This window comes from Zootermopsis nevadensis, unplaced genomic scaffold (genome assembly GCF_977971745.1).
Source record: "Zootermopsis nevadensis isolate Lab colony 2312 unplaced genomic scaffold, Znev_1.0 Znev_ptg000027l, whole genome shotgun sequence".
NCBI lineage: Eukaryota > Metazoa > Arthropoda > Insecta > Blattodea > Termopsidae > Zootermopsis > Zootermopsis nevadensis.
Window position 1 is genome coordinate 5,992,501 of NW_028259159.1, and position 14,521 is coordinate 6,007,021.

Consider the following 14,521-nt stretch of genomic DNA (forward strand, 5'->3'; position numbering starts at 1 on the left):
AGAAAAGGGTCTGTTATTTCATATCATACGTCTTCTTGTGCGTAAGCTACACGTCATGATGGCTTATACGGTGGTGTGGAGAAAAGACTCCACGCATTCTTAACCTCGACACCACGATGTTATGAGTGCTTACTTTCCTGCTAATGTCGCTTTAATTATATAGCTTTATAGAAAGCGTGGCCAACGTGAAGAACGAAAATATCCCAGCTCCTGTCAAATCCTTTTCCTCCAGGTAGTCATTTTATGGACCGAGCTGTCCCAATAAATTAAGTTGAAAGAAAAGAAGAAAAAAATGTGTGTTGGTTTATAGCTTTAATTTGTAAAAAGTACATAAAACTTTCTGGTGGGGTGTTTTTGAGCTATAACAGAATCTAATCGTAGCAAAGAAATGGTTAATTCAATAATAGATTTTCTATAAAACTCAGTAGAAGTCCACAATGAAAGGATTAAAACAAAAGTGAAATAAGAGACAAGAGACTAACGTTGAGATATATTTTAAAGAAAATTAAGAAAGTTGTCACGTCACGTCACCGCAGTCCCATTAGAACGACTTCAAAATGTAGGGTTCGCCGCGCAAAGGGCGACTGACTTTCGGCTTCTAATACGTGAGGCGGGTTACTGTAGTCAGACGCCAGCCTGGCGAACACCTCACTTATTCATGCCCCACCAGTCAATAGCACGGTATTCGCATGCAACTGTCAACCGAAATGTTCTAATGAATTCGAAACTCCTATACAACAGAATGTCATTAATAAGTGAACGAGTTTGTACCTTCCTGAAAAAGGGGCATATCTCGAGGTATTATTACATATTTCACATTCGGTAGGTTCAGTGACACAGGACAATGTAGTGCGACTGACGTCACATCCGGGAGGCACCCACTTCAAAAAAATAAAAGGCAGACCTGTGTTTGATATACTGAGACAGAGGGGTATACCTTCACGAAAGAAGAAATAAGGGGATATAGGAAGAAATACGAAACAAATGTGGACACTAGCTTATCTACCTTTCAAATTTCACGAGATAACAAATCGATACACATTCTCACCACCGTGAAATCCTCAAATACAATACAAATTATAAATATAAACAAATACTTTAGCGTCGATAAAGTTGTTTTATTTGTGAATAATTACAAATATTAAGGATTTTTTTTAATTATATCTTTAGTGTATCAGGTAGTGGGAACTCTTTTACGACGAAACTCATCTAAATATTATTTAAGAATTCGGCCCGTACCGCGAAGAAAACACAACTCTTCACCATTACAAAGATCGACTGGTTAACGCTGTTTAAGTAAATAATCGATGTTTACACTGAGAATCATACGAAACCTAAAAGAACACAAAATTTAAGAGTTACTGATTGTCAAATCAAGTAGTACATATAGTTACCAACGAGCATTAAAGAGTAAAAGAAGTATTATAGATCCTGTACACACAGGAAGGCTATTAAATTTACAAATAAACAGTTTCTGCTCGTCATGACACTAAATACTGCTATCATCATGTTTTGCTACCCCTGATTTAAATTTGAAAGTTAATGGAGTTGGTTTTCAAGCAGAATTTTCCCCGGGTAAGATATTTATGCTGTTGACCGTCTAAGTCAGTCAAAAGGTATACCTGTTTTGAACTCTGATTGATAGCAACGCCACAGCCACTGTGCTGGGTGACAGGGGTAGATATGTAAATGTACATCCTGCTGAGTTCCTTAACATTTGAATATAAAGCAGCCGTGGTCCCACGTCACACAATACTGCGCGTTAATAACGCAATACGCAACCACAGCTGAGGCCTGTCTGCTACGGAGACATTCCTGTAATTCCAAGTACAGGGTGACTACCAACGTTAAGTTAACTAACTGCAATAAATATAAATTGTTAAAACACAGATTATATTTATATGAGCTTCGTGTGATTCTTAAAATAGACAACGATCATTTCCTTAAACAGAAAAAAAACAGTTATTTTTTTCAATTCGTATGTTTTCTTTGCGGTACGGACTGAATTATTACATGCTAATATTTAGACGAGCAACGGCATTAGATAGACAACTGGTAATAATCTGTTGATGTACAGTCTTATTTATTGTTTTTTTTATATTCTGTCATGTAGTTACATGGTTCGTTGACTAATTACCTAGCTAAGTAGTTAATTAATTAGTTGATTAGCTCTTTAAGTCGGTCCGTATGTAAAATAAACCAAAGTTTCGAATCATGTGAGGATTCAGTTCACGTCACACAGGTTAAGAAACATTACGTGTGTGCGAAAAGAAATGCGAAACAGGAAATTCGCTCTCCATTTACAAGTAAAATTGAAATTGTAATTTCGAAACACCCAGTTGCAACCAATTAATAATAACTCTCTTCTACCTGCCTCAAGCGTTGCCGTAAGTGTTTTTGTTTTTTCTAAACGCGTTCACAGTCTGAGTACCAGCTGCCTATAACATTACACGACTCTCCGAAAGCTTGACCATCATTCCCACAAGAAAACAGCCTTCAGACACGGGCAGTGCATAACAAAATCTGTAAGACGTAATGACGTCTGGAATTTCTGGTTCCGCTTTAACGAGATAATCAGTTTCATTATTGACGCAGGAATTGTTGAAAGGCCGTCACAGAATAATGTACATAACGTGATTATTGTTCATCAGTTTCCATTATAAAATGTGATTATTTAAGAACATTAGTTACCAAGCCTTTACTAAATTCCTACGATCAAGGGAGTGTTTTTGATTTCGAATGCTTCAAGAACTTAACGAATATTTAAGTCATTCAACGCAACGACTTACCAGTAAATGTTCCCTCAGTACGTCCGTCCTTTAAAAACACCTGGGGTCTCGGGTTCGATTCCCGGCGGTGCCCGTATTTATAACTTGTGTTGGGCAAGGCCGTGGTCTAGGCAACACGGAGTTTTCCTCCGTGGCATCCCAACAATTACTCCATTCACACACAGAAGAAGGCAATGGCAAACCACTTCTGGATCATCTGCCAAGAACGTATATGAACAGGTCCCAGTCCGAGAAAAGGATGGAAGGATCCTGTTCATATGGACCTGTCGTCAGACAGAACACTAAATAAATAAATAAAAAAAATCACCAAGGGACTGCCTTTAAAAAATACCAAGCGACTTACAATCTTATCAAATTAATCCACATGCAATATAAAGTACTACAATATGACAGAGAATGAAATGAAAGCAGATATTAAATGTTATTGTTGTGCTAGTATCAGAGGTTTTGAGGTTTTCACTGCGGTGAGTACAAAGATGGCTTATTTCCGCCCACAATTCGTCCGACAGAGTAAAAAAAAAATAGGTGAACTGTAATTTACAGATGTTAAAGTCAACTCAGTGCACGGGACAGAGAAAAAAAAATGGGCTCGTCCGGGATTTGAACCCGGGACCTCTCGCACCCTAAGCGAGAATCATACCCCTAGACCAACGAGCCGATAATAACACAACTTAGTCGTCATAATATATAAAGCGAAAGTAAGCTAATTAGTGAAAGTAGAGCGAAGTTTCCTCTGAGCAATCGTGGCTAGTTTAGAGCTTGGTTCATAGGTGTCACTATGGTACCAACGAGACGACGACCTCCACGAGATTCTGAGTTTAGATCCGTGTGGAACAACTGATGAAAATCAATATTTTTTTTTTAAATTTTAATCACTATAAACGTCAGATTTTTTTTGCACATTTCAGACACCCCTTTCAAAAGGCGACGTTACGTTTTGTTTTCGCTGGGCGAATAAAGAACAAAACCCGGTAACCATTGCATAGAAGACTCAGGCCAAAACATTTGAACTCTGTTGTCCAGCGCGAAGATTCCGTAAAAAAAAAAAATTGTATAAATGGGTATTTCTGTTTCTCAGGTTGGTAATATTACCTCCCTTCTGCAGCACAGTGTACAAGCGATTATGTAATTTTTACATAATAAGATAATATTTAAGACTATGTACGTGTTGAGCACAAATTATTACAACAGTTGCCATGGTAACGCTATTAATCGATTCTCGGCCTTGTGGATTGCGTGACCGACCGTAAAATCACTGCCTCCGGTGTCTGATAAACAATCGTCATGGCCCACTTCTGTCAAATCTCGTAGTTCTCGAAGGCTGGTATATTTCAGCAATTGAGAAAATCTACTCGATTCTTTAAGGTAAGAAGAGAAGCCCGTGGTTCTCAGTTTTATTTTATTTTTCAATATGACTGAAATGTTTTCGTTAATGTTCTTATCGTTGTTAATGTCAAATACTTTTTCTAACAGAGCTAAATGTTTACAACAATAAGTGTAGACTGTTATTTACAGCGACATTATATCATAATGTATACTTATGTTATGGGTTCGTCATCATCATTAAGCACTTTTTAATTTATTTATTTAGTGTTCTGACTGACGACAGGTCCATATGAACAGGATCCTTCCATCCTTTTCTCGGACTGGGACCTGTTCATATACGTTCTTGGCAGATGATCCAGAAGTGGTTTGCCATTGCCTTCTTCTGTGTGTGAATGGAGTAATTGTTGGGATGCCACGGAGGAAAACTCCGTGTTGCCTAGACCACGGCCTTGCCCAAACAAGTTATAAATTCGGGCACCGCCGGGAATCGAACCCGAGACCCCAGGATTACAATAATTATTTTGAAATTTGACATTGGTGGCTATGTTTTAACTTCGACACACCCATCTTGTATCAAATTTTGAACACGCGTAGAGAGCCCTGTCCCCAAGCCCCCTTTTCGTCTGTTTACAGACAGAATCATCGCAATCATCAACGTTGGGTCTTCTGCTTAGCAACCAGCTGTGTACAGAGAGTCTGTGTTAATTATAGTGTCTGCGCTGGCCACATGAGTAATGACGAAGGCCTCGGCCTATACCTACAGTAAGTCAGTCGCTTTGACCAAGTAGCGACTGCCGACAATCACGAGCATGCGCAAAAGCGTTCATCTTAACTGGCAAGTCGTACGACTCTGTCCGTTATTATTATAAATTAATGGTTAACTTGGGTTCATTTCTACCGACGTTTCGGTCGCAAGTGCTGCTATCATCTGCAGGACAGAATTTTTAAACGGCGTCGATTCCCGGCGGTGCCCGAATTTATAACTTGTGTTGGGCAAGGCCGTGGTCTAGGCAACACGGAGTTTTCCTCCGGGGGCTTCCCCGGTTTCTCCGTGGCATCCCATTCACACACAGAAGAAGGCAATGGCAAACCACTTCTGGATCATCTGCCAAGAACGTATATGAACAGGTCCCAGTCCGAGAAAAGGATCGAAGGATCCTGTTCATATGGACCTGTCCTCAGACAGAACACTAAATAATAATAATAATAATAATAATAATAATCACACACAAGCTTGGCGATACAGAGCAAAATTCTCTCGACCCGACATTGAGTCTCGACTCATATTTTGAGAAACATAAACTCAGAGTAGAGGGAAGTTTTCCATTGATGGAATAACCAATAGCCTGGACTGTGCGCGTTCTCTTCTCAGCAGGCATTCTGAAAGGTCCAGTACGCTCAAATTACAGCTTTCACCTCCTCTCCGTCGTAAGCTTGTTTTGACAGGGATGTTAATATTGATCAGGGACTTGATTGATGGACCGTGGGTTGGCTTCACACCGGCAGATCAACACCTGCCCATGCATCAATACAATGAGTGGGGGCGAAGCCTTCAGATCACACGCATTCAAAACGGATTCTTCGGGAATTCGATCTATATTATTATTATTTAGTGTTCCGTCAGACGACAGGTCCATATGAACAGGATCCTTCCATCCTTTTCTCGGACTGGGACCTGTTCATATACGTTCTTGGCAGATGATCCAGAAGTGGTTTGCCATTGCCTTCTTCAGTGTGTGAATGGAGTAATTGTTGGGATGCCACGGAGGAAAACTCCGTGTTGCCTAGACCACGGCCTTGCCCAACACAAGTTATAAATTCGGGCACCGCCGGGAATCGAACCCGAGACCCCCAGGATTACAAGGCCAGCGTTCTAACCGCTAGACCACCTCATCTTATTATTATTTAGTGTTCTGTGTGACGACAGGTCCATATGAACAGGATCCTTCCATCCTTTTCTCGGACTGGGACCTGTTCATATACGTTCTTGGCAGATGATCCAGAAGTGGTTTGCCATTGCCTTCTTTTGTGTGTGAATGGAGTAATTGTTGGGAAGCCATATAGTGCATGAAGATTGGCAGGATATGTAGCATGCACCAGGAAAGAAAGAAATGTCTACATACTTTTAGTCAGAAGACCTCGAAAGAAGAGATTACTTATGGGAGAAGCCGCTTATATGTAACAAAAGATGGATGTTAGACAAATATCCTTTGGACTGGATTCGACTGACACAAAAGTCTTCTATAATAATTATCTTTTAAATAATCTTATGTTAATTCCCGACCGCTCCACAAAATAGTTAATACGTATATAAAAAGTCAATTTTTGAATTAACGCTGTCTAAAAAGACTTAATAAGTGTAACGTTTTAATTATCACTTCCTTTGGGAAGCCTCGTAGTATATAATAAGAACGCGCAATGTATTGCAAACAGACAACAAAGGTTGAGCCTGCCATGTTTGTGTGACCCACACATGACCCCAATCTACTGCTCTGGTGTGAGACATGTCGATCAGTGAACTGGCGATTAGGTTCCCCCTCGGTTGGGTCAACCCTCGACACGGCACGAACACAGTCAAGGTTTATTAGATGTACAGCACGGCCGCTTCGATACCAGCAACTTAAGACCGATTCACAACATGAGATAAAGCACGGACGTCGTACGAAAACACGTCAAAAACCAACAGATTAATAAATAGATTAAAAATAAACACTTGCAAATTATTTCGATAAATCAATTAATTTATAAATTACGAAGTTGGATGAAAGTCTTCTAGGTTGTAGCGCCATGTAGCCTGGTACAACGTTTCAGAGGTCCCTGCTGCCTCCATCATCAGGGCGATGAGTAACTTATCGCTCTGAAGATGGAGACAGCAACTTCAACCAGACCACAAGGCGCTACGATTCAAAAGACAGAAAATCTTTTCACTCGCTGTAGTCAGAACCTCAAACACTACTTAATTTATAAATATGTTCATATATGGGCCACCTAAAACGTTACATATTAGAAGGTAATAACAGATTCCTTAAGAATTAAGTGTTGTTGGTCTGAATCGTGTGCATTGTCCTTCATTGTCTGAAATTTTCGTAACTCAACAACACGACAATGCAGTGTCCAGTCACGCGTAGCGGAACCTTGCTTTCTTATTCAACAATCAAGTTGATAATTAATTAGGAGACATCAACCGTGACTGTGATTTAATGAGCATTGTTAAAAACTACACGTGTCTTCCCGACAATTGAAATATATTAATTTTTAACTGGCTGCATGGTGCGACACCGAAGGCCATCGCTGAGACTAAACGGTGAGATAGAAAAAGTAAGTGAATCAGAAAATGCCTGTAAATCGAATGAAAAATCAAATTGGAGGAGTAAGAATATACAAAGAAGGCATGAAATTCAAAATTTAATTAACAGCATCGACAATAACGGACGGACAGGCGTTCATTTTGTGATAAATTTCAATGAATATTTTTACCTGAACCGTTAATATGTGAAGTCGTGTCGTCGCCATGTTTATAAAGTTTAGCAAACAAAAATACGTACGAACTCTGTCCATACCGGATTTCAGATCCTTGGTCAACGATCCTACGTCTTGTTACGTCTCGCATAGAATTCGTTGCTAGAGGCAATTTCAAGCGAGATGACTTGCGGTAATGGTCAGCACCTAATATCGTCACGGCCGTCTTGATCATTACATGTACTGGTGCTGCCCTCTATTAGCAGATCGGCCTGGGGGCTTATCGCATTGACCATTATGGGTACAGTCACGTGTATTATGTAATACCACGATCTGGCCCTACACAATACGTTCCACCTCTTCTACCGTAGGCGTTTTACTCCTCAAACACACATTCACGTAGGCATTGTACTATTTTAATGTCGTTCCATCAATTACTAAAGTCTGATAAGTGCGAGACTGTTAAAAAGATACCAAACTTCACAGTCGGAAACAAAAGTGTGAAATGTCTGCATACATACATTATCATACAGGAACGGGATAAAGAAGGAAGTCGAACCTGTTTCCTAAGATATTTTAATATTATCATACCATGCACGTCTGAGTCAACCGAGTGTCTCAAAATTTCCGTCACGAAATTTCGAATGTATTAACTGTTTCCGACTTTGACATCAGAATTCACTTATTTCGCGTCCTTAATTTCTATTCCGTTCTGTATTTACAGTTGTTTTTTCTTTCTTTCTTTCTTTCTTTCTTTCTTTCTTTCTTTCTTTCTTCCTTTGTGTAATGCCCGCAGCAGATTCTAGCGTCGAAGCTTCAGGACGCTAGCTCATTCACCTGGCGTTACATAGCAACCGATGTTCACAGTTTCAAACTCGCCATCTCCCGAAGGAAGAATATTGATACAGAACAGTTACACGAGAACAAACATCTGACAGGCGTATAGATGTTCCATCAATTTATCGGAGGAACAATTAGAATCACTGACTCATCTTGAAACCCGGATGTTACCCCTTCTATAAGCATTGATCGGGTTGTCTTTTATTTGAAGTTTTTCTTTATTTTCCGGACGAAACTCTGGCAAACCCACTCGTGTTATGTGAGGGCAATCAGATGTGAATCTGTCCCCCCCCCCTTGGGATCTGTCGTCCATCAGGTGCACCTCGTACTGGGCGGGGAGATACGTTCTCCGGCAGGAAAAATGCCTAACCTCTCCTTTTCCTGGTCGCTTTATTAATAATCTTTTATCAAGCCACAATATTTTGTAATGGGAGGCACTGAAATTGTTACCCTCGCGGTAATGCATCTGGCTAGACAGATTTTTTCCCTCCATTTAACGACGCGTTTTCTGCGACATTGCTCGGCTCTGTTTTCACTAACCATCGGTGTATCATCCGCTTGTGCTGCTGTTCCTTTGTTAAGAGTCCCCACCCCACCCCGGGCTCGGGATTTGGCAAATGCTTCTGACATGTACCGCTAAACCACGAATCTAAGAATTTTTATTTTTGCGTGTGTTAACCGGGAAAACATGGCTAACATAAGCGCTCTGTCAAATTTTACGAATCACAGCTGAGAGAAACGAATTCATGGTACCACCGATCGAGGGGCAGTTTTCGATCGTGGTTATCGAAGTAGTCGAGAGCTATCGACGATCGGTAGTATCAGAGTCGACCGCGTTTTTGGTACTGTCTCTGACACGACCCATAAGATGAGAACGCAGATTTTCCTACGAAAAGAAAATTCAGGTGCTCCGAGAATGGGAGGGAGGGAGGGAGGGTGTTCCTCTGCCATGATGGATTACGAAGACAGTTGTTGAGTCACGGGGTGAATTCTCCTCTTACTTCTGACTTCGACGCAAGAAAAAGGGTTGGATTCACTTCCTGACCTGTTAACGCTGTTCGGGGTATAACGATTTGGCGTAAAACCGACACAAGTCAATTCTTCGGTTTGTTACACAGAAAAGGCAACTTAAATTTACCAATGCTTTCCCCTAGCGTATTTCTTAACCCTTTGAAGCCGAAGCTCGTCTGAATATTATTTATGAATTCAGTCCGTACCGCGAAGAAAACACTACACCTCACCATTACGAAAATCAGCTGGTTAACCCTTTGAAGCGGAAGCTCGTCTTCATAATATTTACGAATCCAGACCGTACCGCGAAGAAAACACTTCACTTAACCATTAGAAGTCGAATCAGGCGGTACCACATAAGATTTAACAAAAGAACATCCCGGTCAAAGCCTTAACAGAGAAATATCACAATTAATTACTTAAGTAGCGTTGTCACTACATGTTTCGAGGCCATGATATAATCTTCAGGAAGCAATTTGTTTAGTCTAATTCAAATCGGAAACGCAAGGTATGTATAAACTTTACATCGGCGATAGACGGTCACCTTGACAACGAGCGAAAGGTATAAGAAGTAACTTCATGGGTTAAGGATGGTAATTAAATTACTCGGGAACAATTTAAATAAAATATTAGAGCATTACCAGGTTTGATTCAGGGAGGCTCAGGGGTGAACATGTTCATACGCAAGGTGACTGACACAACGTCCATGGAGGAATCCATCTTGAGAAGCTAATAGTAGCGTACCCGGTAAAGAAATCGTCCTATTCATGGAACCTAAATGCTTATTACCGTGTTCACAACAGGCCGGTACTGATAACTATCCTAAGCCAGCTGAATCCAGTCCATTATCACGATTTTCGCGAGATTCACTTCAATGTCTTCAACGCACGCTGGATATTGGTAGTCAGAACCTCATGAGGATTATCAAATCAAGGATTATAACAGGTCACAACATTTCGGACATTTTTAGTCTCAGATTCCAATAGCACAGAAAACTGTATATACTTTTCTAACACTGGCCCATACGCCTGTCTTTCAACGAAGCTCGGCCTTCTTTTGACGCTGGATATGACTGAAGAATGACTTCTTTTTTCTATACGATGATGTACAAAGTTTTCACAGCTGATTGAGTCCAAAGACACTTTGAATTCTAAATTCTAGTATCGGCATGGGAGGTGCTGACCTCTGGGGTCAAGTTTCAAATCGTGCTGGGGCATCTGCGTGATATCAATGCCATCTACTGTTTACTTATGTGAACAACAGATTCACTGTTGTGAAACCGGTTTTATTGGGAAGGGAGTTGGCAGGATATAGCACATCAGCTCTTAAATTTAAGCATCTACAACCCTAAACCATTTCGGAGGCTAAGTTAGGTCTCCGCGGTTCGGCTATTTTCCTCCCTTTCCACGTGCTAGAATATGATTTCTTATCTAAAGGTTTCTCTGTCTTTATGTCCATTACCGTGTTCACTGGCGTCCACCATTAATTAGTCATTATCCGGAGCCAGATAAATCCAGTCTGCAACTTCCCAACACAATTCCCTTAAATTAATTTTAATATTATCCTCCCTTCCATGTCTTGGTTCTATCAAGCTGTTTCTTCCCTTCAGATTTTCGACCAAAATGTTATACACACTTGGCAGGTCAAAATTTTTCTCCTCAGTACCCCGTTTCGAAACACACTCAGTCTCTGTTCGGTGCTTCTTTTCATACAAAACAACAGTTAAAGTAATAGTTTTTATTTCAATCTTCATAGTTTTAGAGAAAAGGCTGTAGAAACAGTTCGGAAAATCCTCGAGGCAAGTATCCCTACTCTCCAATTCTTTTTCGTGAAATCATTTCCGTGTCGCTCCCTTGCGTTTAAATTTGTCCACACTTATGTTGTAATTTTTTCCTGGACCCCCGGTGAAGAGACATTTGCAACACAGGCCTACGTAGTTTTTAGATCAGTTCCCTAGCTAGTACCTAATTTTATTTTAATCTGACAGATTCTCCACGTTTTTGTTTATTCAGTTTATATTTTTAAGCAATAAATTAGCGTAAACAGAAGCTGGTGTATCCCTTTCAATTCCAATCTCCCTTTTCGTTTTTCTCATAACAAACAGCGATGATTTCCTTAAACAGCGTTAACCATTCGATCTTTTGTAATGGTGAAGTGTTGTGTTTTCTTCGCGGTACGGACTGAATCCTTATATTACACAGACAGTCTTCGGATTCAAAGAGTCAGATATATTTTAATCAACGCACTACCTTGCAAGTAATAGGCTAATGAAAATATTTCAATATTTATTTATACTTTATTACGTTTATGCTGTATTGGAGTAATCTAGGCGAGACATTTCCCGTCTGTCAGCGTAAAATACAATTTGGAATAGCAGTACAACCCAGCAGGTGGTAGATGTTCGGTAGTTACAACTGAAAGCCAACAAAGGCTTAAGTTAATATTTCTGTCGAAATCACGAGGCATTGTCATACACCGAAATGGACGACACCGAAGTGTGGGAACGTCCCGATACGTTATTGATACACCATTACTAGGCACAAATCAGTGGCGTGACTCCCGGTACGTTCTCAAGCCATGCGTCTTCATGAGCGTCTCAGCGCGAAAGTAGTATAAGTCACACGTCAGAGTTCTCTGAACTACGGAAAGGAATAATCAGCTGATAAAATATGAATCATACGTACAACGTGGCCGATTACCTTTACCTTTATTTATTATTTATTTAGTGTTCTGTCTGACGACAGGTCCATATGAACAGGATCCTTCCATCCTTTTCTCGGACTGGGACCTGTTCATATACGTTCTTGGCAGATGATCCAGAAGTGGTTTGCCATTGCCTTCTTCTGTGTGTGAGTGGAGTAATTGTTGGGATGCCACGGAGGAAAACTCCGTGTTGCCTAGACCACGGCCTTGCCCAACACAAGTTATAAATTCGGGCACCGCCGGGAATCGAACCCGAGACACCAAGATTTCAAGCCCAGCGTTCTAACCGCTAGACCACCTCATCTTATTATTATTTAGTGTTCTGTCTGACGACAGGTCCATATGAACAGGATCCTTCCATCCTTTTCTCGGACTGGGACCTGTTCATATACGTTCTTGGCAGATGATCCAGAAGTGGTTTGCCATTGCCTTCTTCTGTGTGTGATTGGAGTAATTTTTGGGATGCCACGGAGAAACCGGGGAAGCTCCGGAGGAAAACTCCGTGTTGCCTAGACCACGGCCTTGCCCAACACAAGTTATAAATTCGGGCACCGCCGGGAATCGAACCCTAGACCCCCAGGATTACAAGGCCAGCCTTCTAACCGCTAGACCACCGTGGCTGTCACCTTTCTCTTTTCGTTTAATTAATTTTCATTCTCTCTTTCTTCTTTAATTTTCCTTCCTTTATATCTTTACATTTCTTTCTGTTCTCAATTCCTTCCATCATTTGTATGGGCTGCACATGTAACATGCGTGTGAGAGAAGGAAAACGACGACACGGAAGACCTAAGAGTAGATGGAACAATAATATTAAAACGTGTCTTCATAATTCAAGGTGGGAGGGCGCAGACTGGATTCATCTGGTTCAGGGTAGGGACCCGTTGATTAATAAACCTTCTTATTCCATAAGACGCGAGGAATTTCTTGAGTTGGGCTACTATACGCTTCTCAGGACGAACTCTGAGCCATGTGACCAGCTAATTTATATTCCCTTTTGTGTTTTTTGAAGCCGCGTGACCCGAGACTCAGCTCCTTGCCGTCATAAACACGCACCGCAGATAACATAAGTCGTTGTTGCACTGAGCAGCCCATCTGCATACAATGGTCTGCATTCATTACTTCGACAGACCCATTCAAGCCTGAAAATTATATTCACGCAAAGACTTGTGACATATTTCATAGTCGCTTCATAAGTTACAGAGTCATCCCTGTCGGAACACGACACAGCGTCTCAGGGTTGAATTGAAAACCTACAATTTAGTCCCTACACAGAGGAAATGCAAGGGCTCCGAGCGACAGCCCTAACCTTCACGTGTGGGGGTTAATCAATTTAAAACAGCGATCGACATACGTCGGTAAATGTGAGGGTAGGAAGCGCGCCAAGTGAGAGATGTCGCAACTAAGAGGCTATTATGATACTATTCTGTCAGCATTTGCTTGGAGCCTAATTTTTACGTATTCCACGCATAAAGAACATGAAGTTTGTTCACACATAAAATGGAGAGGTGACCTTCCGAATCTTCAAAATGAATGTCGACTAATTTTGGTTAAAAATTAATGTTATTGGAGGAATTTAACAACAATTAATAACTCTTCGATTTGTTTGTATTGGTTTCGTTTAAGTCTTACTGTAAACACATTTTCTTTGTGGTACGGAAAATGGTGTGTGAGGATGTAGACTATGTTTAATTGTTTCAACACTGGGGCCCAGAGATGTTAACGCAGTAATGACAATTCGCGTGCCATAAATTCAGTTACCCCTGTGACACCCCTAGCTTCTTGGGATACCTGACTTCACTGTTATTGTAACTTTTAGTGTATCATTGGAAGGCGTGTTCATGACTTATTTCAAAGTAATGTGCAGGAATTAGCTTGGAAGGACTGACAAAAACCACGAAAATCCTCAGTAAAAAGTTGGTAATTGGTCTAGATTTAATCCGGACACCTCCCTAGTATATCTGCAGGGTTACCACTGAACCAACACCTCGGTAACTTGGAGAAGGATGATATTAAAACGGATCATAGGAGAAGCAAATTTTTCAGGGTGTAGGCTTGGATTCGACTGGCGGAAAATATACAGTCTAACGGCGGGAATTTTGTGGATACGGCGATGAATTTCGTGTTGTGTTTCCACATAACTGTCACCTGCTATAGAAGAATTCGGCTCATGAAGCTGTCTGCTGTGTTGTGTACAATGTAGTAGCGAAACACACCGGATGGGTTTGTAAATATATTCTTGGGAAGGAATCAATACCCAATTACAGGGCTGAAGAAAGAGAATACTGGTAGATGGAAAAATGCATTCACAAGTCTTCTGTCCCCCGTTGCAGGGGCAGATTCAATGGGGCTGAGCTGTTGCGTACAGCGAAATCTGATGAATGCGATCTCTTTCA

The 14,521-nt window shown here is 40.9% G+C and overlaps 1 non-coding gene across 1 annotated transcript; it reads right to left on the reverse strand.

Moving 5' to 3' along the window:
* Positions 1-3,374: 3,374 nt before the first annotated feature.
* Positions 3,375-3,446, reverse strand: TRNAP-AGG (transfer RNA proline (anticodon AGG)). The gene has a single exon. It is a non-coding gene; the product is annotated as a tRNA-Pro (tRNA).
* Positions 3,447-14,521: the final 11,075 nt, after the last annotated feature.